General features: G+C 39.8%; 4 pseudogenes across 2 annotated transcripts; 1 reads left to right on the top strand and 3 right to left on the bottom strand.

Moving 5' to 3' along the window:
* Positions 1 to 1140: 1140 nt before the first annotated feature.
* On the top strand, positions 1141 to 5835 carry LOC107880678 (putative LRR receptor-like serine/threonine-protein kinase At1g56130; annotated as a pseudogene). Its single transcript, XR_016125324.1, has 14 exons — positions 1141 to 1319; positions 1502 to 1573; positions 1733 to 1830; positions 2323 to 2327; positions 2424 to 2495; positions 2665 to 2733; positions 2877 to 2938; positions 3304 to 3362; positions 3560 to 3944; positions 4044 to 4483; positions 4633 to 4751; positions 4887 to 5097; positions 5413 to 5644; positions 5736 to 5835. The product of XR_016125324.1 is annotated as a putative LRR receptor-like serine/threonine-protein kinase At1g56130 (transcript).
* Positions 5836 to 11632: 5797 nt separating this feature from the next.
* On the bottom strand, positions 11633 to 13906 carry LOC103336354 (L-type lectin-domain containing receptor kinase IX.1 pseudogene; annotated as a pseudogene). Its single transcript, XR_016125218.1, has one exon. The product of XR_016125218.1 is annotated as an L-type lectin-domain containing receptor kinase IX.1 pseudogene (transcript).
* Positions 13907 to 19621: 5715 nt separating this feature from the next.
* Positions 19622 to 22125, bottom strand: LOC103326069 (L-type lectin-domain containing receptor kinase IX.1 pseudogene; annotated as a pseudogene).
* Positions 22126 to 23250: 1125 nt separating this feature from the next.
* On the bottom strand, positions 23251 to 25614 carry LOC103326133 (L-type lectin-domain containing receptor kinase IX.1 pseudogene; annotated as a pseudogene).
* Between the last annotated feature and the right edge of the window lie 1632 nt (positions 25615 to 27246).

Raw genomic sequence — 27246 nt, 5'->3', positions numbered from 1 at the left:
ATATACATTATGTTTTAAATAATCACAGGCTAGGAGACAAAGAGATTATGGGCTCATATTTTTTGGAGTAGGATTAGCTTATAAAATTTGTACTATGTTTAGTATTTTAAAAATTTTACACTGTACTAGAGCCCAGCCTAGCCTGTACATGGATCCGTTGTTATTCAGGGGGCAAAGTAAGACTCAAATACATTTTCTGGGGGTATATATAAAAAGAAAAAGCCAAATATTAATACAGAGAGAGAGAAAATGGAATGGGAAAGTCAATAAAAAATTAATTACAATATATCATTATGTTAAAAAAATATATAAAAAATTAGTTTGTGTAATTTTAGCCATTCATTGTACTCTAATCTGATGGTTGAAAACTAATAAAAGAAGGATAATTATTCGATAAAAGAATATTTTTGTTAAAAAGATCGATTCTATGATGACGTTAGTAGGGCTTAGTTTCCACATCATCAAACTGCTCGGCCATTCATCATCCTTGACAATTTGACATTTTGTCGTCCAAAATATCCAATAAACCCTAAATCAAAGATATTGGAATATTTTAAAGGTATAGCCGAGTGGCTATACTCTTGGAATATATTCCAGACGAACACCAAGCCTGCACTTGGGAGAGTACGGATCTTGCACTCGCAGTCAAGCCATTTCGCTTTTCTTTGGTTTCGGCTGCCTCGTCCTTCGGTTTCGGTAACGAAAAAGGACCCAACCCGCCTAGGAGCCCATCTAGCTACCTTCTAGCCGCCTAGCCGCCTAGCGCCCGCCTAGCTACCGCCTAGCCGCCTAGCGACCGCCTAGCCGCCTCGCGCCCGCCTAGCCGCCTCGCGCCTTCCTTGCGACAGACTAGTAGCCTCGAGCCCGCCTAGCGACCGCCTAGCCACCTAGCCACCTAGCCCCCCGCCTAGGCCGATTTTTCGAACACTGCGATTGACTGAAAGTCTGGAACAACAAAACAATGGCCTCTTTCAGCGTCCTTTGGCTTCTTTTGCAGTCTATGCTTTCTCAGCTGCTTCTGGTTTCATGTGTCCATGGCTCAAAATGCTACTACCGATCCATCTGAAGGTACTAGCCATCTTTCAGGTATAGCATAAATACGTAATGTGATGTGTACGCAATGATTGAATTGAGAATGCAATGACGACGTTGATCTCAATATTCAAGCATTGGGACATGCAAGCCCTGCCTATCAGTGGAGGAGAGCAATGCATTGGATTTGCCATCAATGGAAGCGAGTTTGAAAAGCCAGAGAATAATCCAGCCATCACTTGTGACTCTACTTGTGACAAAAATACTACCTGCCACATCACCAAACTGTATGTTATTACCCTCCTCTCTCTCTCTCTCTCTCTCTCTTCTCTCTCTCCATATTCTTTAGTCTTGTGTTGTTGACTGTAGCAAATCAATTAATTATCAAGTTTAGAAAACTAAGCAGAACATGCCTGATATATCAATTGTAATATTAAGTGCCTAACTGCTCAATCTTTTTTCTTTCCAGTCGAGTTCATGCTCTGAACAAACGAGGGGTGTTTCCAAAAGAATTTGAGGCTTTAAGATATCTGGCCGTTTTGTATGAAGTTTTTCCAACCCCCTTCTCTGTTGTTTGGTTTATCGCAGTTAACATTTTCATATAAAAGACACAGGTTTCTTACCGTTAAAAATTGTCATGAATATTTTTTATACTCAGAGATTAATCGCTGGTCATTGTATTTTGTTTCAATTCTTGTAGGAAACTTGATCTGAACAATTTCACCGGTCCCCTACCAGCATTCATTGGGAATTGGAGAAAACTGACTTCTTTGTATGGCAAACTTTTAACCTTCTGCGGTTTATGAAAGCAGATCTGCATGGCTGAGATGGGTCTTTTATTCACAAGCATCTCAAATGTTTTTGTAGGAGATTCAAGGGAACTCTTTTGAAGGCCCAATACCAACCAGTTTTTCTCAACTGACTTCATTGGAATCTCTGTAAGGGCAAATGCTTAATACATTTTAAACTCTCTCTCTCTCTCTCTCTCTCTCCCCTCCATTTACTGGGCATCATTTATGTTTGTGTATGATAATGAAGGCGAATTAGTGATATATATTATATGAGCTCGTCTCTGGATTTCATAAGAAATTTGAAGAACTTAACTGATTTGTAAGTTAACATCTCATTCATTCAAGCACTGTGATCAAACTTCGTTTTCCTTTTCAAATTGAAAATCTTACTCCATGCACTTGTCCACTAATTTTTTTTTGGTAGTGTAACAGAGTTCTACGGAATACATTAATCAGTGGTAGCATCCCTATTGATTTAGGAGAATATGAATGTTTACAGATACTGTATGTTCCGGCAGATATATAAGCTTGAATCCCGAAGATACCAATTAATTTTCTTATTATTCTAATTGTTCCTCTAACTTATCACTCATGTTGCAGGGATCTGGGTTTCAACAATTTAACAGGCGAACTCCCAAGTTCTTTGTTCAACATGAGTTCTCTTACATATTTGTAATAAGGCCTGCCTTCATTATTCCCCTTTTCTGTACTTATGCCATTGAATTTCCTGCTCAGAAACTTAGTCGTTCATCTGACCTTTTTCTTGTTTCTTTGGTTTTTTGTTTTTTTTTTCCTGGGTGCCTCCTATAATTGATATGGCCAGATTTCTTGGAAACAATAGTCTGTCTGGACCTCTTCCAAGCCAAAAGAGCAATCAGCTTCAGACTATGCAAGTCCTAATGTCATAAAAGTATGCTATATGTACTGGCAATGAAACCAGTACTCTGTGCCTTCTCATTCTGGCACGCACATTCTGGCAGCCTTTTTCTTACTTAAATTCCTTTGAACTTTCATGCATTTTTGTGCCTTCTCATTCTGTATTGCTATGTGCAGAGATTTGTCTTACACCTATTTCTCAGGAAGCTTTCCCCCTGGGTAACCACAATATTGCAACTGTATGTCTCCGTTTTATCTTTCACCTTCATTTTTATGGTCCAAATCACCTTCATTGTGCATATATAATACCACATGAATGAAATTCAATAAATTCGAAGGGATGGATTTAAAGTACTGATATGTTGAGATCTTGAACACGAAATTTTCATCTTCATATGTGGATTGATTAATGATTTTATGCAGGAATTTAGTGGTCAACAACTTCACATTTGACAGTTCAAACATAACTGAGTTGAATCGAAATACCCTTTTTTCAGACAGATAGTTGAAACATAAAGTGATTGCTATTACACTTTCGCATTTTAATGGATTCTTCCACTACAGTTTAATTATTATAAATAATAATTGTTCTCTGTGTTTACAGTCTTCCTGCATTGAATTGCCTCCCGAGGAATTTTCCATGCAATCGAAATACCCCACGATGTAATCTTCTTCTGTATTTCACTAGCATTTATTTCTTTAATGCAAGATCATGTTACAGCAATTGGCATTGCTTATCTCATTATGCATACATATTGTAGGAATGTCTTGATAAATCTAGTAAGCATATCTTGTGCTATTACATCTGTTTGAAGTTTTTTGACTAATCATATCTTGTGCTATTACATTGAATTGTACAGATACAAACTTCTCAATCAAGTGTGGAGGACCACAAATGAGAGGAAATGATGGCATATTGTAGGAGGCTGAAGACTCAGCTCTTGGCCCAGCAACATTTAATGTAACCAGTACACAGAAATGGGCTGTTAGCAATGCAGGTTTTTCTCAGAATTTGAATCAATCATTTGTGGAAACCACCCTTACGCAAGTCTCCGGTGCAGATTTGACACCAGAGCTTTTCGAGACTTCAAGAGTGTCCCTAGATTCACTGAGATACTATGGCCTGGGTCTTCAGAATGGACCTTATACTGTAACATTTGCAATTTGCAGAAACGGTTTTTGCTAGCAGCGATACACAAACTTCACAAAAGTCTAGGAAGGCGTGTATTTGATATCTATATTCAAGTAAGGCTACTAATAAAGGAAAAAAAAACTTAAGCTATTTAAAGTTAAGGCAACCTCATTAGGCAGAATTATTTAACTATCTCTTCATTTGTTTCCTAGGGGAACCTCAGAATGAAGGACTTCAAAGGAGGTAGGTGGGGTTAACAGAGCAGTTCCAAGACCCTTCAAGGTTAATGTGACCGAGAATTACCTAGATATTCATCTGTTCTGGGCTGGTAAGGGAACATGTTGCATACATGAACAAGGTAATTACGGCCCGCTAATATCGGCTGTCCACGCTGCTTCAGTTATATAATATAATGTCAAGTTATGAATATTTCCTATGAATGGTTTAAATGTATTTATCTGCTGTCAATTGATTGACACACTGAACAATTATTCTGTTCATTGCTCAGATCTTACACCATCTACTCCAGGAAAGAAGAGCAGGACTGGGTTGATAGTTAGTATTGCAGTCCCTGTCGGAGTAGTGATCTTGCTATTATTATTTGCAATTTTATATACGCGGAGAAAAACATCAGAAAAAGATGACGATGAAGGTAAAAGAACAATGAGCATATTATTAACGGTTAATTCTGCATGCGGTTCTAGGTTCTTTCTAGTGTTGATAAGCATATTTGAGAGAAAATACTTCCGATGTGTTGTTTCAAAATTTAAACCTATGTCATACTCTCTTTTGAACATGCAGATCTTCTAGGATTAGGTCCCCGACCAAATACTTTCAGTTATGCTGAGTTGAGCGCTGCAACAGAAGATTTTAATCCTTCAAATAGGCTAGGAGAGGGAGGATATTGACCTGTTTATAAGGTGAAATCTATTTTACATCAATATCTGCTACTTTAAAGTAAGACTTTGACTTCTTACAAAAATAAATTGAGAGAGAATCAAAATAGATTCTTTCTACTTCCCTTTCATGTCACTGAATTGTATTTCTGTTTGTAGGGTACACTTTCTGATGGGAGGGTAGTGGCTGTGAAGCAACTTTCAGTAGCATCTCACCAAGGGAAGAGTCAATTTGTTACCGAGATTCCTATGATATCTGAAGTCCAACATCGCAATCTAGTGAAATTCTATGGATGCTGCATTGAAGGAAGCCACCACATTTTGGTTTATGAGTATCTTGAAAACAAGAGCCTTTATCATGCACTTTTTGGTAGGTTTTATAGAAACAGAATACTCTGCAGTATCAAGGACTCTAAAAGTTTATCCAAGTTTTTTACACAACCATTTTGTTATAATTTTTCTCTGCTGAGGAGTGAAGATTAAAGAAACCAAAAGAGTAATATTCGAGTCATATGAAATAAAAAACCTGCACATTCTTTTGCTACTTTGCCTTCTATTTTGCATAAAAACAGAATACTCTGCAGTTTAAAGTACTCTAAGGTTACATCCAATTTCTTTTTCTTTTTCTCTTCTACTTGTTATTAGTTGTTAACATTCATTGGTTGTTTTCCATGTACTGTTTCAGGAAGAAATGACTTGCACCTTAACTGGCCTACACGCTTCAATATATTGTTGGGAACAGCAAGAGGACTTGCTTACCTTCATGAGGAGTCAACGCCCAGAATTATACATCGAGATGTCAAAGCAAGTAATATTTTGCTGGATGCAGAACTCTCCCCAAGAATATCGGATTTTGGATGGGCAAAGCTTTGTGATGACGAGAAAACACACATGAGCACCCGCGTTGCAGGCACAATGTAAGCCCTCATTTAAGTTATACAATGTAATCATGACTAGGAAGGGTGTAATCCAAGCAGCATTTTTAGTAAACATTTGATAATCTTGTAGAGGCTATTTGACGCCGGAGTATGCAATGCGTGGACATCTGACAGAAAAGGCTGATGTTTTTGGTTTCGTTGTTGTGACAGACCGTCGGCCACTTCCTTAACTCTGGCGAACCTGCGGAGACCCGTGCATCACCCCATGCCGGTTCACTCCCCTTCTCGTCCTCATTTGCCATAGAGATTAAGGCGCAGAGACTTTCGCGAAATTTGAGTCTCCCTATAAGTGAACATTTCCCCAAATTTCCACTGCATAAACGCATTTTATAACCCAACCGGCAGCATGCACAATAAAATCTCATGCAATTTACATAAATGGCCTCCGGCCTTCAAATGCTTCTAGCGAGCCCCTGCTAGCTTAAAAATAACTTAATGCATTAAACATGCATATAACAAATTTCAAATCTAAGCGCACCTTCCTTCTTGCTCGGTCCACAGGACGAGTCCCAATTCAACCAAGTTTTGGGACCAACAACGAGGTCCAACCCACTCTCAATAAGACCACCTAAGTGGGGTCTAATCTGTGGCTGCACCTAGTAACCGAGAACGCCTCATGCCCTACTAAGGGATCAAGCCACACGTACCTCTTTCGTATCTATCCTGGCTCCTAATATCAAATAAGCCATTACCACCACACAAATACATATATTCTAGGATTTATCCATCACAACTCATCAAACACAATCACAGTATCACCCCTCATACGACGGGACGCACCCGGCCTCGTATGGGGCACATCAACTGCCGTAATCCAAAGGCGCGTCGACCTCTGCCAGGGCTGGCTGCATTCTCACCAGCCCTCACACAGCCATATCTCCTCATCGTCGGGGCCGCGCGGCACGCGTGTCTGTCTTTCAACTGCGGCTAATCCAAAGCGCGTGCAGCGTCCCAGGGCTGGCTACATTCTCACGGCCCTCACACACCATATCTCCCCTCATCGTCGGGCCCACCCGTACGTATGGGAGTCATCAACTCGCGCGCTAATCCAAGGCAGCGTGCGACCTCCTGAGGCCTGGCTACATTCTCACGGCCCTCACACAATCACATCTCCCCTCATCGTCGGGCGCCGCCACGTATGGGTCTGTCCTTTGCAGCGGCTAATCCAAAGGCGTGCGACCTCCTGCGGGCTGGCTACATTCTCACGGCCCTCACACAGCCATATCTCCCCTCATGCGTCGGGGCCTTTTGGCCACGTATGCGATGCTGTCAACTGCGGCTAATCCAAAGGCGCGTGCGACCTCTGCTTGGCACGGCTACATTCTCACGGCCCTCGCACAACCATATCTCCTCATCGTGGGCCTTTTGTACGTATGGAGTGCTGTCAACTCTGGCCGGCTAATCCAAGGCGGCGTGCGACCTCTGCTGAGCACCGGCTACATTCTCACCAGCCCTCACAACCATATCTCCCTCATCGTCCGGGGCACCGTACGTCACGGTCTGTCAATCGCAGCCGGCTAATCCAAAGGCGCGTGCGACCTCCTGCCTGGCTGGCTACATTCTCACCAGCCTCACACAACCATATCTCCCCTCATCGTCGGGGCATGCCGTGGCCGTCACCGGGAGTGCAATCAACGCGCGGCTAATCCAAGAGCGTCGACCTCTGGGCGGCTACATTCTCACGGCCCTCACGTATATCTCCCCTCATCGTCGGACGCACCCTTACGAGCATGGGGTCTCAACACGCGGCTAATCCAAAGACGCTGCGGCGATTCACACCGGGCCTCGCCACATTCTCACCAAACCTCAACATGATCACAACATTGTGGGTACGGGTAGTGCGATAGCAATCGTAAGCTAACATTCAATCGCTAGTTACCTTTTAAACATCCACACAAATAATTATATAAGATATAATTTCTATATAAAACCTACAATAAAGCATACCGTAAACTCCCATTTAATTTCACTAAATTATATCTTAAGCTCACGGTCTCCGCTTCACCAACAACGCCGAGACTACACTAAGGTCATTCTAGCCTCCGGGATGGTAGAACTACAAGGAAAGTCTAGCACAACCCTGTGGTCAAACTACCCAAACTTGGTCGCTAGGACTACGGGCCCACGACCTCCAAATTCTGATCCGAAAGTTCCTATAGGTTCTACAGGCTCTAGGACACACGTCCTGCAAGTTTGGTCCAGATCGGACGGTCGGATCGCTCACGATCGCACGACCGGACGGTCGCTAAAACCCTAACCCTAGGTTGGCATTTTCGAGTATCCGGACTCCATTCGATCCGTCCTCCATGATCTGGTAATACCCAGATCAACATATTATAATTTCAGGACCATCCGACGGTCCAAACCTAGCGAACCCGGAAAATACGCGATATGCGATATCCGTTTGGAACCCTAACGGTATCCAAAATGAGATCCGAGCACACCTACGCGCTCGTGACATCGAGATCCAATGGGACAGAAATGCCCTCAGCTACAGTGCCCACGCGCCGCCACAAGCGTCGGCAGCGCTTGGGTGTCTAAAGCGATATCGCATCACCGGAAATCCTCCAAATCGTGAACCAAGACTCCTACCCTAGGTAATACACCTAATTTGGAGTCACTTTTGTTCTTGGACATACCCCAAAAACTGACCGGAAGTGGCCGGAATCGCGATCGCAAAACCGGCCGAAACCCAAATCGAAAATCGGATGATCTACACTCAAAATTGATGCAATCCTACCAAACCATCAGCTAGATCATGAAAAATAGGTAGGAATCCATACCTCAATCACCCAAACGGTACGGAGGAGATCGAGCCGCGGTTTCGCGAAACCGCCAAAACCCGTGATTTTCCGGCCCGCGGCCGACGCGGAGAAGGGCCGTCTCGACGCAATGAGCGGCCCTTTAGACGTCCTGCCTAACGCCATGGATGGTGGCCGAGTTTCAAGAGAGAGAGGGAGGGAGTCAGCCGGGGAGAGAGAGACGCGCGTCGGGGGAGAGAGAGAGACAGACGGGGGCATTTCCGTCTTTTAACCAAAAATCCATTTTCCAAATATTTACGATTATGCCACTGAGCTTCATTTGACCATATCTCTCTCGTTACAACTCCGATTCGAGCCCACTACGTGTCTACGAACTCATCTCACCGTGCTCTACGCAACGGTACAACAGGAATTCCCAAATTCCTTCCGGGTAAGAAAATGACCAAAATACCCTTATCCCACGGGTAATTTTTCAATTCCACTTAAATTAATTAAACATGGGATAAATTTGGGGTCGGGGTGTTACATGTTGCTTTGGAGATCCTCAGCGGGAGACCAAATTCTAACAAGAACTTGGATCCTAAGAAGATTTATCTTCTTGAATGGGTAGGAAAACTTAGCCTAGCTACTTTTGTATTAATATTTTGGTCCTTAGAAGTCCTTATAAGTCATTTTACAAATGGGTGAATAGTACCAACCCTTGCCTCCTCTTACCTTTTGCCATGGCAAATGGGTGGAAATGCTCTTAGCACCCGAACTAATTTATATTGCGAATTTTAGACCAACCGTTAGATTTAAGTCAATTTAATCCAAATTGTCGTTAAAAATCGATATGAGGTAATGTAAACCAATTTGAGGGCAATTTGGTCTTAACCTTTCTCCGGCTTCATCGTCCCATTTCCCGAAAACTTGAAAAGCAAAGTAGAAAAAGAAATGAAGTTTGCACCACTTTGAAAATATGCAGAGTAAGTTCCTCATTTGGTAACTCTATCCAAAATACTCCAACTATTTGTGATTTGTGATTATTTTGTATATCAAAACCAGCTACGCTTGGTTTGTGAAAATGGAAGAACACTAATCCCCAATTAAACAAAACAAAGTGCAGTTTTGTGTGCCCTTTGATTTATGATTTTTTTTGCTTTATGAAAAATGTAAAACACCCATCTCAGTAATACCAAATTGTTGTTTTAAAATCTAATAATGTTTAGAACTACAACTTTCTCGGCAACCAAATAGATCCTTAACTTTATTTCGATGCTAATTGAGAAAAGTTTTGTTCTTGGTGGTAATTTGGATGAAATTGCCTCAAATATAACGAGTATAGCCGCAGTAAAGCCATGCGCCTATACTATTTTTTTAAAATTTCTAAAATGAGTATAGCCTGCTTGCCGCACTATTTTTGAAGAAAAAAAAAGATAAAAAAGAAAGGGTATGGCTGCACGGCTATACTATTTATATATTAAAAAAAGGACCCGCTTAGCGATAGGCGCCATCTGTCAAAACAGTAAAGCCGAGCAATTGCAATAGGGTGACGACAAATTATGCTAGCGATAGATAGAGTGAAGATGATGAGGGACGATGACGGCTAGACGTGGAATTAGAAAAACTTAGAGAGAGCAAGGCTCTCCTTCCTAACGAGAGAACGACCACCGAAAAAAGACACATTGCCTTGAATGGCTAAAAGAGGTAAAACCATATCCATAGGGAACCATCAAAAGACAGTTTGTTGAAATATAGACAAATTTATACAACCGTACATTTCACATTTTAAAAAAAAAATTAAAAAAAAAAAAACTCAAGTAGAAGGCGTGATGATATGTGAAGTCAAGATTTGTAGCATCTTTACAAGAAATTTTTCTATGCGAACATAATGCCACCATCATATGGTGTTATTAATGCACCTATTACAATATAAGCAAACGATAAGTGCACAATGTAGTTTTGAGAGGGTCACTAAAAAACAACCCTCATTTTTACAGGAAATGTTGACGCGAGCCTTCCTAATTAATCAATGAGATTTATTTCCTTGATTAATTAAGGGATTTACTTTGTTATTTTATATAGTTGACAAATCATTGTATAATTAGGAGATACTATCATAATTGATTACTGTATCTATTTCCTTGTAAAGCACTCATGTAAAGTCTTATATATACCTACTTATGAAGAAGAATACAACAGGGCGCCGGGCTTGGATCACTGGCACAAATAATAATCGATGTGATTTACGTAGAGAAATCACCGTGAAATAAAGTAGTTTACGCTTGTAAAATTTTGTTAAAAGTGTTGTATTGAGATTTGACGATAATTAGAAAATGATTGTCGCATAATCATTAAACCCAATATCTTCTTCAAACTGATTCTCAGATAATCAAAAATGAAAGCACTTCATTAGCTTTCCTTATAGCTTTCTCACATCAATTTTTAACAATAATTGATTTCACAATTTACCAAACGGGCTTTTCAAATTTTTTTTAAAATCACTTATCACCCCAAATAAGCAATGTCAAACTAGCACTTAACCTAAAGTATTCAAACCATATTCATATTTTAACAGGAAACTCATGTTCTCTTCCAATTTAATTAAGATTTATTTTTTTGTTTTCAAATGCGGGTTAAGTCCACGTGGACCTTTGTGAATCTAGAAGGTCAGTTATATTAGTTAAGAAATGTTTTGCCCGCTAGTTTTTCTTACTTTTGGCTAGATTGGGCTTTTGTACCTACCTTGAATGACGATGATCCATTGTTGGGCTTGGAACACCTGGTTAGGAGGGCCTTTTAAACCGGTAAATTGATGAATCGAACTGAGCTGGAAAACTGCAAAATCGATTTTGGCTTGACTGTTTTGAGTTCTTGATTTTGCCATTTCTAATTTCTTTGGGAGAGTGAATATTCCGAGAGAGTAGGTAATCTTTACAGATCAAATTGTGATCTAAAATAGACGCGCAGCAGCCCTTGTTTACCAATTCAAACCACAACTTTTCATGGAGAGGACTTTCATGATCTGACATACCCTTCAGAAAAGTGCAATGAAACGAGCATCATTGAGAAGGGTTGGAATTGTAAACTAATCTGGAAGTCCCCTTATATATAATTGATAAATTATAGACCTCAATAGTAGAAGAAACAGATATGCCACAATTGTTAAGTGCATATCGTCTCTTCATTATACTATATATAATTGATAAATTATGTGCATATCTACTTAAAGAATTCAAATATAAATATAAATAAAAAAATAAATTTGAATAACACAATTATTAAGTATAAATTTAATTTGTGTACAAAAGTGAAGCTGATGGAGTAGAATTGGAAGCGGAAGATGAGGTGAACTGTGATGAATTGGTGTTGTAACCATAACTTGAAGACTCTGTTTGACCCCTTTCAGAACCAGTAACATCACCGGACAAGATTGAAAATGATATCGGAGGAGAAAAGTAGCTGGCTACTGGCATCTTTGATGGAAGAATAGGCGGCGCAACTTCTAAGCTAAGAACTTGAATGATTTGTTGTGTCGAAGGCCTGATCTTGTAATCTGGATGAGCACACCACAACCCAACAATCAACAAGCACTCTATTTGTTTCTCATCAAAATCCCCACACAATTTTGGGTCAGCTGCTTCAATGACTTTCCCTTGTCCATAAAGCTCCCAAACCCACTCTACCATGTTGATTTTACTTGTTCCCAACTTGGGATCAATGGGTTTTCTCCCACAAGCTAACTCAAAGCAACAACCAAAACTGTAAACATCTGTTTCCTTGCTAGCCTTTCCTGTGGTGACACATTCAGGAGCCATGTAGCCCATGGTTCCAGCCAGAACAGTGGTTTGTGATTGTTTCCCGTGGTCAACAAGTCGAGCCAACCCGAAATCTCCCAGTTTGTCGTTGAAATTCGAATCCAACATAATGTTGCTGGATTTGATATCTCTGTGCAACACACATTGTTCCCATTCTTCGTGTAGATAGAACAATCCGGACGCCAAGCCTTGAGCAATTCTGTACCTTGCCTCCCAACATAATAAGCTTTTTCCTTTGAACAAATGGGAATCTAAGCTTCCATTAGACATGAACTCGTAAACAAGTAGGAGTTCTCTCTTTTCGTGGCACCAACCAATGAGTTGCACCAGATTTCGATGCCTAAGTCGACTGATGATCCTTACTTCTGCTGCGTACTCCTTCAGCCCCTGTCTAGACCCACTTGATACCCTCTTAACAGCAACATATGAGTTCAAATCTTTTACGAAGCCTCTGTAAACCCCACCAAACCCTCCCTCTCCAAGCTTCTCTCCCTCGTCAAAATCGTTTGTCGATTGAGCCAACATCTTGTACGAAAACTTCTTTGGGCCTGTCCCCTTTTCGAATTCGTCATCAATTGGATCGTTGATCATAGGATCTTCATCATTGTCGCTACTTTCCCCTGTTCCCCCCTTCTTCCAAAAAATGAACCAAACCAAACAAAAACCACCAACCAAAAGAACACACCCACCAACAACCAGCCCAACCACAAGTCCAATGTTGATGCCATTTCCTGACCCGGGTTCAACAATGGGGGTCGGCTCAGGAGCTACTGGTGTGTTGTTATTTGCATTCTCATCAATCAGCGATGTCGAATTGAAACTCCATGAGTTGATCTTGTGCAGAGCAGTCATAGCACCTGTTGCAGCAGAGAACCCAACAATCACCCAACCCTGCAAAATCTCATTCACATCAACCATGTAATCAAAATACCTTCTAACCTGGACACCATTTTCATAAGTAGTAAATGTAACGCTAAGATTTTTTGATCCAGAATCGTAACGAATCCAAGCATTATTGAGTCGTCCCTTTGTAATACTACCATTCCACGCCCTGGTAACCTTAGACTTGACAGAGTTGACATCAATACCAACATGATCGCCGGCGGGATCTTCGACAGAAGTGACGTTATTTGAGTAGATATCAAACTCCACTGCCACAAACGGGTACAGATTCGTGGACTCGTTTTTTTCTGGGTTTATGACGGGGAGGCCAAGAGAGCCACCTCTGCCTATTGTTCTGTTGAGTGCAGACCCGTTTGGCGCCAAAAAGAAAGCGAGCCCATCTGCATAGGGTGTTTTGTCTAGCGAGTCAATGGCGAATGTGAAATTTGTGGTGAAGTCGGCGAGTTTTCCCGTGGCGTTGTCGCGGAGGAGGAAGGGTTGGCTGTAGGTGGCTCGACCGACGCTTTGGTCTTGCACGTCGTCAGCAGCGCTTTTGGTGAGTCGGAGGAAATCACCGTCGACGAAAGCATCTCCCTCAAGAGATAGGGTGTTGATGCCATTTGGGAAGGTGGGGAAACTGAAGTTTAATGAGGTTGCACAAGGGGCTAAGTGAAACAAGAGAAGAAGAAGAAGGATAACCATTTCTAATTTGCTGGTAAGGTTACAGATCAAATTGTTGGGTCTAAAATAGACCAGAGACTTAAATATTTTAAAATGCTTTAATCAGCAGTTGTTTGCTTACCAATTCAAATCAAAATAATTTTTACTTGGACTTTGATGAAGCAGGGGAAAATTAGCAATTGACTTTCTAGCTTGACATGTATTTATTTAATTACTTATTTCTTTGTGCTGATGCAGGATTGTGGTCCTATATAAAGTTTATCGTGATCTAACTTCAAGCCAATTAGTTTTCACTGGGGCAAAATAGGCAGACACAGCTATAGTTACTAAAGCCAGCATCTATTCTTTCCTACAAATTAATCTTGTGTGTTTGCTCTTCCAAAAAAAAAAAAGAAAACTTATATGTTTTCAGTGTATAAAGATTAAAGAAAGATCATGGTCTAAATTGTTTATTGCTTTGTGCCTTTATGTGGTATTTGTAATCCACCGACAAAGACTTTTAGTTCCCACGAAACATGTAAGTCAAACAGCCCCCAAAATAGATAAGTTTGGTGGAACTAAAAAAATTCTGGGTGGATTAAAAAGAGAAGAAGAAGAAGGACAACCATTTCTAATTTGGAAACGAAGGACAACCATATCTAATTTGCTGGTAAGGTTACAGATCAAATTGTTGCTGGTAATAAGATTCAGTATTTGTAAGTGCTTTAATCAGCAATTGTTTGCTTACCAATTCAAAATTAAAGAAAGATCATGGTCTATATTTTCTTTTTTCTTATTGCCTTGTGCCTTTTTGGTGGTATTGGTTCTGACTCGTTTTGTGGGAATGAAAAAGTTAGATTTCAGATTTGAAAGTTCAAAGTTCGGGTTTTGAGCAAATTCATAGTCGTTGCATTGGTCATGATTAATGACCCGACCTGATTCGAAGTTCTATATGATGTTTACGCGACTACCGCACTTCAAACCTGGGTGACTTCGCCTTAGTGCCGAGATCACACCGATGCCGCCACTTACTAAAAACCTAAGACATCCTACCAAATTTTTAGAGCCTGTAAACGCTCAAACCCAACAATATTCAACCTGATAATTTACATAAAATAAAATCCAATCCAAAGATTTTCAACATACAACAATCCAAATAAACGGCCTCCTACCTCAAGTAACAACCTAACATGAGCGATAAAGAGCATCTAATGTATTTGTTTATAACAAACACTTGAGTAGAAGGAATTTACAAGTCCTATCTACTTGATGAAATGTTTTGAGCTCGCAACCTACTCAACGCTTCTAAGAGCAACTATCACCTGGGAGGCAAATGTAAAATGTGAGTGGACAAAAATAAAGTTTGCATTTTAAAACAACATAATAACCCCACCACAGAAAATAATGCTTAACATGCAGCCACAATTCGTAAACCAAATACCCAAACACATTATCTCAAAGTCCAATAACTCTCACAATCTCAAAATCACAAGTCCATTCCTAAAGATATGCAACTCTCCTCAACCCAAAACACACACACACACACACATATATATATATATATATAAATATCTATAACTATAACTATAATATAATATATACTCTTCCATACTAATGTACTGGAAAACAATCCAACCGGGATTGTTTCGACGCAGGATTTAACACTAACCCGCGCCTGTGGATGAGTAGTGCAACCGGGACGGAACTCCACAATTCACACACGCACCGCAATGACACGTAGCTCACAAATCTCATAACAAGTTCGTTACAGCATGTATCATTACCCCACGGCACCAACGACGTGGTGATATGATACTAAGTAATATACATACTTTTCCCATACGCACCGCCAACGACATATTATGGGAAGTCTCACACCCAGATCACTAACGACATGTGTGAGACCCACAATCATGGCCTTCTCACCCACCAGATGACTGCTAACGACGTATGTGGGAAGCCTAGTAACTAGGGAATGGTACTCACCTAACATACTCATACATCTCACCACCATCCCTAAAACTCATAACTTTCCACCATCTCACCACAACAACCCCTCATACTCTATACATAGGCAATATAGATAGACATCCCAAAATTAATATAAACATATTCCTCATACTCAAATATATCCATCCTCAAAATATATTGCCGATACGTATAAGAATATTCAAATCCATCAACCAAATAATTATTAAATCAAAATCACCATTTAAAATATATGCACAAATCTTTATTAATAAAACCATGCATATGCTTAAAACAAAGTCCACTCACAAATAATCCTGCCTACTCCGAGAGGGTCCCGTCACGCTGAATGATCGATCAAGTACATATTTCAGATACGAACTTGATTAAAATAACGACTTCAAAAATAGAAATTACAGAAGGAAATACTTAAATCCCTGTTCTGTACGCTCAATGGAATATCCTAAGGTCCGTTACATGTGTTTGGGAATCGCCTAATCGCATCAGCATCGATTTCAAACCAAATTATTGAATCGAACATCCAGTATTCATTCACGATCCGTGAATTCCTATAGGTTTCTAAGAATACCTAGATCAACATACTTCAGTTTGGAAACGATCCGACGATTAGAACTTATCGAACCTGGATAATGCATAATATGCGAAATCCGTTCGATAGTCAAACGACTTCCAAATTGAGATCCGCAAAATTCTACGCACTCGTGACAACCTAAGGATCTCATCAAGATAAAAGTAACTTCACCAACCTTGCCCACACTCAGCCACACGCTACCGGCACAAGATGGGTGTGTAGAGAAATTTCCGGCGACGGAAAATCTCCACACCAACGCTCATCCTTCCTATCCTAGCTTCTTCTCAAGGTCAGGATCACTTTCTTCAACTGCCACAAGGTCCACTTCAGATGAGAATCGCCGGAATTTCAAATTGAAACCGCCAAAACCTAATTCAAAATTAACTTCCAAAACTCCAAATCGCTCCAATCCAAGCAATACCAGAACATGTAAAAAGAGAAGAAAGCCCATCAATTTTACTCAAACGGACGGCAGGATGCAAGAACGATCGAAAACTTCCGGTTCAACTATTAAATTGACGCCGGATTCGAGGTTTCCGCGCGAAAATTGGGTGGGTCGTGGATTCACTTCACGACGAGTCGAACGGACCGTTACGCCCTTTCGCGTGGTCTGAGTTGAGAGAATCAAGAGAGAGAAAGTCGGTGTCGGGGAGAGAGAAACAGAAGAGAGAGAGAGAGCTGTGCGCGTGGGAGGAGGAGAGAGAGAGAGTGAGGTAAAAATGAAAAAAAATCTGATTTTTACTCCAAACTTTTCGAAATAATTACGGTTCCGCCATCGAGCTTATTTTGATCGCCAAACTTCATTAAGTTTCGATTCAAGCCTATCACTGCTTACTACTTGCCTCAAGCACTACCTATGCAACTAAACCACTTGTGGTCCCAAAATCTTCCTGATCAAAAATGACCAAAATTACCCTTAACCAAGAGTAAATTAATAATTTTCTTAATTTAATTAAAATAGGAAATAATTGAGTCGGGTGTTACAATGTTTATAGTTACAAAATGCAAAGGAGAGAAGCTTCCAATCCAACTTGAATTTTTGGATTAAGAAAAAGAAAAAGAAAAAGCACAATCTCTGATCATGTCAAGATTATCTACAACACATGGGGACATTGCATCAAACAAACAGAAAGACTCCAAGGTACTGACTAGTATTCCATTTGTCTCACTAACGATCAAGCAAGATCGAGAAAGTCCGCAGGCATCCCAACTAAGATGCAAACCTGTAATAATAAAGGATATAAAGCTTGAAAAACCAAGCTATAACATACAAACTCTACAAATGAGAGATAAAAGCCTCACAAAGGAGAGATGAAAAGCTCACAAAGGAAAGGTGAAAAGTTCTCACAAGCGAAAGAAAAGGATGGTGGTGGGAGGGATCCGACATCGAAACACATATAGAGATCCGACGCCGTGACGCAACTGTCTGTGATGGTTGGAGGAAAATCATAAGAAAATGAAGACAAATAGGGGAAGCCTTCTGTCTTTGAGAATGGGGGAAGAAAAGAATGAAGGAAGAGAAGAGGGGAGATGGGAGGAAAAACAGTGACTTCCTCCCCCCTCAAAGTGAAAACGGCTATGGTAGTGTTTTTCTACATGTAGGGGCTAAGGTTTCATGGAATATCACTTTGACCCTTAAACCTTTAGACATAATTTTAATTTTTTAATTAAAAAAAATTAAGGGTATTGTAGGAAAATTGAACAACTTTTCATTCCTAATATTACACAAACTAAACATGAAAAATGAGAGAAAATGATATTTCCTAGTCCTCATTTCCCAACGTTCCCAAACATGAGAATAAACATCTTCCATTTTCATCTCGTAGAATTAAACATGTGAATTTCATTCCTAAGAAATTAAATCAGCGGCTGGAGAGAGCTAGTGAAAGCTAGAGAAGACTGCAAAGCAAATTTCCAAGTAGAGAGCATATGTGTGGCGCATAGTTAATTTACCAATTCAAATGAGAACAATTTTCGTTGGAAGACTTGAGGCATTGGTTGATTCCAACTCTTCTTTTATTGACTTTTTAAAATTTGACATGTCATCTTATATATTTTTATTTGCAGCTTTACCTTGTATGGTATTTTTATTTTCTTGATTCGTTCAACATGCTATATATTCATTGTTTGAATTTACAAGGGGACTTTTCATTTATTTATTTTCATCTGTAATAAAATAGTGGATCAAGATTCAATAGAATGGTAATGACGGGATGGGAGAAGAGACCTCGGTGTCTTGAGAGTGAAATAATGGAGAAAAACTTAGTTGCGATAGGATATCACTGCTATTATTCCGATCAATAGTGTTAGTATGTGTATAATGTTATTCGTCAGATAACAAAATAGTGTATTATTTTTATAAGAAATTAAACTTTTGTTCAACCATTTGAAACTCCAATTTTACCCTTTAAATTAAAAAAATTAAAAGAAATAGAAGAGAAAATGTTCCAAAGAACAATCGCTGCTCAATCTAACTGCCGTGCCGCCGCTTCGTCTCCCATGCTCGCCGTATTCCTCTCGTTTCGTGTGTTTGCAATCAGATCACATCCCATCATTGCCCTTCTCCCAATTGTGCCAAGCAAGCTTCTTCTTCAACAAACAATACCGCAGAAGACCCAAATCCCATTTCAATTTGTTAATCAAAGACAAATAATTTGCCCATCCTGCAAGCCTCAAACCCATAGTAGCAAGTCTTTTTCGATCACGCTGTATGTTAGACATGAAGATATTATTATTTAATTTGGTTACTCTGCAGGCCCTTCATCTCTCTCCCTGAAACTGCAACTTCTCTTGAACCCATGGAAGCACCTACAAGATCTCTAATCATTACAAATGGGTCCATATTCAAACAAAGAGGCTTTAATCATTATCAAATTGAAATACTAATTTACTGAGACATTTGAATGCACATCGAGTAATGGAAAGACAGAGAGGAAGAGCCGTCGGATGATGGTGTCACTGCGATGACGGGTTGTTTTCATTTTCTCTGTTTTTCTAACAATTTTTAAAATTTTGTTGTGGAGTTTCAAATCCAAATCCAACTGGAAGAATAGTTTAATTTCTTATAAAAATAATACAAACGGCAAATTTTGAATAAAAGTATTACCATAGACGTGGTGATACTATACTATTCTATAATTTCTCCATTTAATGGAGTCTTTCTCAACATATTGACTAACTACATTTAATTTCTTATCTTATATTTATTGCTTAGTCCTGTTTGTGAGGTCGACGGGCCAAAGCCAATAAGTCTGATAATTATTGCATGTTGGATAGAAAGTTTGTGAGTTAATAGTTTGATAAAGTTTGGATGGAAAGATGGATTGAACTCATTGAAGTGCTTGGGAATGTAAATAGATTTAGAATTCAGAACTGAAAGCTATAGCCAACTCTGAACATCCTCTAGCCTACCCAATTGTAAATATAAATTAAATTACAAAAAGTTTGTGCATTATTATAAAACAACAATTAAAATTAAAATTATTTTGAGTACAAAAGTGATGTTGATGGAGAAGAATTTGATGCAGAAGATGTGGTGAACTGTGAGGAATTGGTGTTGTAGCCATAACCTGACCTTCTTCTAAATCAGTACCAGACAAGATTGAAAATGATAGCGGAGGAGAAGTAGCTAGCCACCGGCATCTGACGGGAGAATAGGCAATGGAACTCAGTTAAGCACTTGAATTGTTTGTTGTATCGAAGGCCTGATCTTGTAATCCGGATGAGCACACCACAACCCAACAATCAACAAGCACTCCATTTGCCTCTTCTCAAAATCTCCACATAGTTTTGGGTCAGCTGCTTCAATGACTCTCCCTTCACCATAAAGCTCCCAAACCCACTTCACCATAGTGATTTGACTGCTCCTGAACTCGGGATCAATGGGTTTTCTCCCACAAGCTATCTCCAAAGCAACAACTCCAAAACTGTAAACATCTGTTTCCTTGCTAGCCTTTCCGGTGGTCATACATTCGGGAGCCATGTAGCCCATGGTTCCAGCAAGAACAGTAGTTTGTGATTGTTTTCCGTGGTCCACGAGTCGAGCTAATCCAAAGTCCCCAAGTTTTGCGTTGAAATTTGAATCTAACATGATATTGCTGGATTTGACATCCCTGTGCAGCACACATTGTTCCCATTCCTCATGGAGATAGAACAACCCGGATGCCAAGCCTTGAGCAATTCTGTATCTTGCGTCCCAAGCTAACAAGCTCTTTGCTTTGAACAAATGGGAATCTAAGCTGCCGTTGGACATGAACTCATAAACAAGTAGGAGTTGTTTTCTTTCGTGGCACCAACCAATCAGTTGCACAAGATTCCGATGTCTAAGTCTACTAATGATCCTTACTTCAGCTGCATACTCCTTCAACCCCTGTCTCGACCCACTTGATATCCTCTTCACCGCAACATTTAAGTTCAGGTCTGTTATGTAGCCTCTGTAAACTCCACCAAATCCTCCCTCTCCAAGCTTCTGTCCCTCATCAAAATTGCGCGTTGATTGAGCCAATTTTCTGTACGAGAACTTTTTGGGGCCTATCCCGTTTTCGAATTCCTCATCAATCGAGTCACTCACCGTAACATCTTCATCACTACTTTCCCCTCTCTTCTTCCAACAGATGAACCAAACCAAACCCAACACACCACCCAAGACAACAAGTCCACCAATACCCAACCCAAGCACTAGTCCAATATTGATGCCATTTCCAGACTTTGGTGTGGTGTTCTTTGGTTTTTCATCAAACAGTTGAGTTGAATGGAAGCTCCATGAGTTGATCTTGTGCAGAGCGGTAGTAGCATCTGTTGCAGCAGAGAACCCAACAATCACCCAACCTTGCAAAATCTTATTCAGATCAACCATGCAATCAATATACCTCATCACCTGGACACCATTCACATAACTAGTGAAAACCACATTAATACCATTTGATTTAGAATCGTAACTAATGCCAGCACTATTCACTCGACCCTCTGCAATACTTCCATTCCAAGGTTCGGTCATCTTAGACTTGACAGTGTTGATGTCAACCCCGACATGATCTCCCGCGGGATCTTGGATAGAGGTGACTTCATTCTGATAGATGTCAAACTCTACTGCTACAAAGGAGTACTGATTTTTTGATATGTTGTTTTGCGGGTTTTCCACGGCAAGGCCTAGACTGCCTCCTCTGCCTAATGTGCTGTTGAGTAAGGACCCGTTTGGCGCTATGAAGAACACTAGTCCATCAGCATACGGCGTTTTGCCATGGGAGTCGATGACGAATGTGAAATTTGTGGTGAAGTCCGCAAGCTTTCCTGTGGCGTTGTCGCGGAGGAGGAAGGGTTGACTGTAGGTGGCTCGGCCCACGCTTTGTTCCTTTACGTCGTCAACAGCACTTTTGGTGAGTAGGAGGAATTCTCCATCGATGCGAGCATCTCCCTCCAGAGATATGGTGTTTTTTCCATTTGGGAAGGTGGAGAAATTGAAGTCTAATGATGTCACACAAAGGGCTAACTGAAACAAAAGCAGAAGAAGGAAAACCATTTCAAATTTGTTTTTTTGTTTTTGGTAAGCTTACAGATCAAATTGTGATCTAATATAGAGCAGACCCTGTAGAGTTTAATTTTTCAAAATGCTTTGATCAGAAGTCCTTTGCTTACCGATTCAAATCAAGAAAAATCTAGTTTGAGGAGGACTTGATGAGACCTATTCGACGCTTACTCTTGTATTTCTTCTTCTTCTTCTTCTTCTTCTTTTTCTCTCAAATTATTTAGTCATTTTCAATTTATTATGATAATGCACCAACATTCGAGAGGGAGCTTGAAGACATGGTCTAAATTTGCTTGTGAATTTATTGCTTTGTATGTTTTGTGTGGTATTGGTTGGCGGGAAGCTTGTACTGCTATAAAGAGTAGGCGGGCGAGTGATGTGGTGTGGGGACTTGAGAGACTAGTAAGTTTTGTCCTGGTGGATTGATAAGGCTTGGAAGTGGTTAGAATTCAGATTTGAGAGTTTCTATGCTAATGAGCCAACTTAAAACTTTATAGAAGTACCTTTCATATAGACTGAACACAAGAGAGGCAAGCGTAGTCCAACTTGGATGAATTGATAAATGAAAGAGTACATCCATCATGTGCGAGTGTCATCTACAAGATGAAGTTAGATAAGGGCATGGCACCAGAACAAAGACTCCAAAGGAGAAAGCGGTTTTCGCGATCGAGTTTTTACTTTATTTGTTCATGTAGTTTCAGTTTTTGTGATCAAAGACAAGCAATTTATTTAAGCTTGCAATCAACTCCAACCAGTTAAATTTGTTAAATATAGCTAACGTAAAGAGTGGATTTCATGTTGGGCCAGAAAGCCATACACCCTTTGGCAAATTTAACAAAGATTGGATTTGAAGTAAACTACGTACAGCCCTAAATTACCAAAATTATAATAACAAGATGCGAAAATCAGAAAGAACAATAAGACTATAAGTATCATTTGACCATTAAAAAAAAAAATTAATTAAAGAAAGAAAAGAAAAGCAAATGAGCGTTAGGTACACCTAAAAGAATGAAAGTACAAGAGTTAGAGCGAGTTGGCTTGATAGGTAGGAGGATGCGGAAGTATATTCGATCCGCATATCCAATACCCAAACACAAAAGTGTTGGTAAAAGATGAGGTCATTTTTTTTTTTTTGGTCAACAAAGATATCATAAAAGCCAACTGGCAAAGGCCCAAAGGGGAGCCAAACGCAACCAAACAAACAGAAGAGACACACCAAACCATAGAACTAAAAACAAGCCAAAAGAACAAAACAAACGAAAAACCACACAACAGAAGATTAAGCACCAGGCAGAGGGCAAGGAATAAGCATCCCGAGATAAAATATGAACTAGAAAAGATGAGGTCTTAGCTAGCTGGGTTCAAGTCTTGAAAGCGAAAAAGAAGTATATATTTACAACTAAATACAACAATGTCGTCAAGCATATCCATTTAAATAAATTCAAGAATAAAAGTCAATAACGAAAAATCATGTCGGCGCGATACATTGGATTGAGATCATAATGGTGCTATAAGTTGTAACGTGAAGGCTCCATTGTATCACTAAGAAAAGAACGCAATAAGAAAGGAAATGTGGATAGTGTTGTAATAGTTAAGAATTAATTGTTGTACAAAATGCGTTTAACTTATGAGGAATTAGTGCTATAAGCATACCCTGAAGACTCAATTTCACATATTTCAAAACCAGTAGTGCTACAAGAAGACATTAACAATGGGAGTGATGGTGGAGGAGTAGAATAGGTGGCCACTGGCTTCTTTGGCGGGAGAACTGGCAATGCAGCTTCAAAGTTAAGCACTTGAATTGCTTGTTGTATTGAAGGCCTCATATTGTAATCCGGGTGAGCACACCACAACCCAACTATCATCAAGCATTCCATTTGTTTCTCATCAAAATCTTCGCACAGTTTTTGATCAGTCGCTTCGAGGAGTTTCCCTTTTCCATAAAGCTCCCAAACCCATTCTACCATATTGATTTGATTCCTTTCCAATTGAGGATTGATGGGTTTTCTCCCACAGGCTATCTCTAGTGCAACAACTCCGAAGCTATAAACATCGGATTCCTTGCTAGCCTTTCCGTTGGTAAGACATTCCGGAGCCATGTAACCCATAGTTCCAGCCAAAACCGTTGTTTGTGATTGTTCTCCATGATCCACAAGGCGGGCCAACCCGAAATCCCCAAGTTTTGCGTTGAAATTTGAATCCAACAAAATGTTGCTGGATTTGATATCCCTGTGCACCACACATTGCTCCCATTCTTCATGTAAATAGAGCAACCCGGAGGCCAAGCCTTGAGCAATTCTGTATCTTGCCTCCCAAACTAACATATTTTTTGCTTTGAACAAATGTGAATCTAAGCTTCCGTTGGGCATGAACTCATAAACAAGTAGGAGTTCTCCTTTTTCGTGGCACCAACCAATGAGTTGCACTAAATTTCGATGCCTAAGTCGACTGATAATCCTTACTTCTGACGTATACTCCTTCTGCCCTTGTTTTGACCCCTTGGATATCCTCTTAACAGCAACATATGAGTTCAAATCTTTTATAAAGCCTTTATAAACCCCACCAAACCCTCCTTCTCCAAGCTTCTCTTCCTCTTTAAAATCACTGGTGGCTAGAGCCAATTCATTGTATGGAAACTTCCTTGGGCCGGTCCCCTTATCGAACTCATCATCAACAACTATAGGCTCTTCCTCACTTTTCCTGAGTCTCCCTTTCTTCCAAAACAAAACCAACCCCGCAAACAATATAAGACATCCACCAACACCCAACCCAACTGCTAGACCAATATTAATGTTGTCATTTGCACTCTCATCAAGCAATGAAGTTGAATTAAAACTCCAAGAATTGATCCCATGTAGAGCAACCGGAGTCCCCGTTGAAGCTGAGAAGCCAACAATAACCCTATCCGGCAAGTACTGATTCAGATCAATTATGTGATCGAGATAGTTGATGGTTCTCTGCAGTTGGGTACCATTTGTACCGTTAACGAAACTCGTGAAGGCAACAGTAAGTATTTTCGAGCTAGAATTGTAATTAATCCAAGCTTCATTTTTTTGTCCATCCGAAACCCTACCATTCCAAGGCGCGGTCTTAGATGACTTGAGAGAGTTAACATCGACACCTACATGATCGTAGATGGGATCTTGGATGGTTGGGATTCCACTTTGCGAGATGTCAAACTCCACCGCCACAAATGGGTACTGATTCGTTGACATGTGTCCCGGGAGGTGTTCAACGGGGAGGCCAAGATTGCTACCTTTTCCTAGCTTGCGGTTGAGTAAGGACCCATCTGGCGCTAGGAAAAAGGTGAGTCCATTTCCATATTCGGAACTATTTTGTGAATGGATGATGAATGTGAAATGTGTGCTAAAATCAGCGAGTTTTCCGGTAGTAGTTTCCCGGAGGAGGAAGGGTTTGTGGTAAGTAGCTCGACCGACGCTTTGTTCCTGTTGATCGAGAGAACAGCTTTTGGTGAGTCGGAGGAATTGTCTGTCGAGATTAGTGTCTCCCTCCAGAGATATAGTGTTGATATCAGTAGGACTAAAGATGGGGAAATCAAAGGTTAATGGAGTTACTGAAGGGGTTATTAAACAGAAAAGAAGAAAGAGGATTTGGTCAAGGTTTTGTGAATGGTGTGTGATGATCCAATAGCCAGCGTAATTGACAAGCATTTCTTAGTTTTTGGCAGAGAGTTTAGTGAAAAGCTTTGCTAGCCGAGAGACTGCATGCAGAGTTAACTTTCCAAGGCGCTTATATATAAGCAGCCAATGTTTACCAATTCAAATCAAAATATAATTTTCCTCGGAGGACTTGAGACGTATCGTTGAGTCTAATTGTTTGACTTGCATATTGTGTATTTTTATTTATGTTGTAATGTCAAATTGTGAATATCGATTAAACATTCACGAAAAAATCAACTTGATCAATGGTTTAAATTCGCAATCTAAGAGTTGAACAGTCTTATCTTCATTTTTCAAGAATATATCACTTGAGCAACGGACATAAATAAAGAATTGAAGATTCAAGAGAGTGGTGGTGGTGTTGGCATGGGATGGGAGTGGAGACCACGGTGACGGTGACTCTGAATTTCTTGTATCTATATATTCTTCGCTCAAATATTTCTTTTGCGTGGTTGACGGGGTGAAGTTGATGAATAGACGGGTCATGTAGGACTACAACAAAGGTTCATTCCACACTTGGAATGGAAGGAGGACTGCAACAAAGAAGAAATTGGTTTGGATATTGCTGCAGAATTATTTGGAAAGTTTTGGGTTTTTTCTGTTGCTCTTTCCTTGACATGCATGTTTGACCTCTTTTCAATGTGACTGGTCAGAGCTTGTAAATAATGAATTGATTAGATTGAAACAAAACACTCTATGAATAGGTCTGATTTAATAACTCTGATGTAGATCATTTTTTTAAAATTGTAATATTTGCATTATCCAATAGATAATTTTATTGTTTATAACAAATTAGTTTTTTTATGAGTATTCCAGGTCTTCTTTTCTTGGTCAATCTTGTTGTTTTGGCTAAGTTCTTTTACTTCTCTATATTGCAGTGATGAGTCACCCGAATATTTTAGGGTACGTTTTATGGCTAAATGTCACTTTTGGTCTCTGAAGTTCATCTATTTTCACTTTTCATTCTTGTAGTTTTAATTTGGTCAATTGTGCCTTTATAGTTTCATAGTTGTAGCAATTCAAGGACAAGTCACGAATTTCGTCAATTTCTTTCACGACATCAGGGGTATTTCTGTCCATTTTAGGTATAAAAAAATAGAAACTTAAATTTAAGTATTTTTTTAATCGTAAACAAGAACAAGCAATTGATTTGTCATTAAAATGAAATTCCAAAGTGACCAAAGTAGCGAATAGTAATCAATGCATTCCCAATCTAAGTGCCCGTTCGGTATTGCTTATTTGGGATGATAAGTGATTTTTTTAAAATTTTGGGAAGCTCGGTCCCTTTTGGTAAACTATAAGAAAATCACTTATTGTTAAAAATTGTTGTGATAGAAAGCTATAAGAGAAAGCAGCTAATGAGGTGCTTTCATTTTCTAATTATGCAGGAATCAGTTTGAAAGAAGCATTGGATTTAATGATTATGTGGCAATCATTTTCAAATTATGCGAGAATTAGTACCAACAACACTTTGAACAAAAATTTTACCAAACGCCAAAATGCTTTCTTTGACAGTAAATGATTTTATCACGGCAAATTTGACATCAATTAGTTTCACAGCACAACAATGCCAAACTGGCCCTAATTCTCAATTCATTAATCAACAAACCCTACGTCAAAATCAGTAGTTTACGAAAATACCCCTGACCCCGTTAAAGAATCGGTATATGATGGAATTCACATTTTGTCTTTGAATTGTTACAATTATGAAGCTAC

Source organism: Prunus mume, linkage group LG3 (genome assembly GCF_029339155.1).
Source record: "Prunus mume cultivar Tortuosa linkage group LG3, ASM2933915v1, whole genome shotgun sequence".
Classification (NCBI taxonomy): Eukaryota; Viridiplantae; Streptophyta; class Magnoliopsida; order Rosales; family Rosaceae; genus Prunus; species Prunus mume.
This window is presented reverse-complemented; position numbering and strand designations above follow the sequence as displayed.